A 1,842-nucleotide genomic window follows, 5' to 3' on the forward strand; every position below is an offset into this window, starting at 1 on the left:
AGGTTCTGTCAGTTTTTCACAGACAAGATCAAGATCATCAGAGACGACTTCAAGATTGATGACATGTCATTTAATGAGCCTGTGACAGCAGTTCATCAGCATCTCACAACATTTACACCAGCATCTCAAGATGAGATCCGCAACATTCTGATGAAATCACCAACAAAATCATGCAGGTTAGATCCAGTTCCTACTTCTATACTGAAGAAGTGTATAGACGCAGTTGTTCCAATAATAACGGAAATCATTAACCATTCTCTTAATACCGGCATAGTGCCAGATGAACTGAAAATTGCTCACGTTCGTCCTTTAATAAAAAAGCAAAACTTGGATCATAACACGCTGAAAAATTACCGCCCGGTGTCGAATCTTTCTTTTCTTGGAAAGACTCTGGAGCGTGTAGTGACATCACGCATTACTCCATATCTTCAAAAGCATAATTTAAATGAGAATTACCAGTCGGCATATCGTGCATGTCATAGCACGGAGAGTTCCCTTTTAAAGGTACAGAATGATTTGTTACAAGGAATGAATGATGGGAAAATAACGCTATTGGTGTTGTTGGATTTGTCAGCAGCGTTTGATACAGTTGATCACCAAAGACTGATAACCCGTCTGAGAAATCGCATTGGCATAAATGGTGTTGCTCTTAACTGGTTCCAGTCATATCTTACAGGAAGACGTCAGCTAGTCTGTATCAATGATGCATTCTCAGATGAAGCTTGCCTGGAATATGGTGTACCACAGGGGTCAGTAATTGGGCCTGGCCAGTTTTCCATTTATACGCTTCCCCTTGGTGACATTATTCGCAAACACAGTCTACATTTCCATTTCTATGCAGATGATACACAGATTTATGTGTCAGTAAATCCAGTGCAAAGGGATGTTGCTGCAGCAATCAGTAAGATGGAAGCCTGTATAGAAGATGTTCGCAATTGGATGACAACAAATTACCTAAAGTTGAATGATGGAAAGACAGAGTTTATTATCGTCGGGTCTAAATGTAACATCTCCAAAATCAACATCACACATATCAGAATCGGAAACTCTAACATCGCTCCCTCATCGGTGGTCCGGAATCTGGGAATCATGCTGGATAGTAATCTCACTATGGAAGCACAAATAACAACTGTATCCAAAGCAGCATGCATATCGATTAGGAACCTTGGTCGTATTCGCAGTAATCTTAACAAGAAAACAGCTGAATTGATTGTACACTCATTTGTCACTTCTAAAATTGACATTGGTAATGCCTTGTTGTTTGGCATACCAAAATCTCAAATACAACGTTTGCAGCGCTTGCAAAATATGGCAGCTAGAATTGTAACTTATACAAAATCAAACGCTCACATAACTCCTGTCCTGATGGATTTGCATTGGTTGCCTGTTCAACAACGTATTAAGTACAAACTTGCGTTGTTTGTATTCAAGATCCTAAATGACAGTGCTCCTGCTTATTTATCTGACCTTGTGGATCGTTACGAATCATCCCGCAGAGGCCTACGATCATTGTCACAAAACCTTCTTCAAGAGCGTAGAGCGAAAAATCAGTGGGGTCAGAGATCTTTTTACGTTGCGGCCGCAAGTGTATGGAACAGCTTACCAGCAACAGTTAAATGCTCAACTAGTCTAAACAGTTTCAAGACCAACCTAAAGACGTCGCTATTCGCTGATGTTCTCGCACGTTGTTAATGCACAAAGCGCCATGAGCGCCACATGGGTGGAGGATACCGGCGCTATATAAGTTTTCATTTATTATTATTATTATTATACACATAAACTAGAGAATTGTTGCATATTGTGTAATAAATAAAGAAAATTAAACTAAATTCTATTGTCAAC

The sequence above is a fragment of the Antedon mediterranea genome, chromosome 10, assembly GCF_964355755.1.
Source record: "Antedon mediterranea chromosome 10, ecAntMedi1.1, whole genome shotgun sequence".
Classification (NCBI taxonomy): domain Eukaryota; kingdom Metazoa; phylum Echinodermata; class Crinoidea; order Comatulida; family Antedonidae; genus Antedon; species Antedon mediterranea.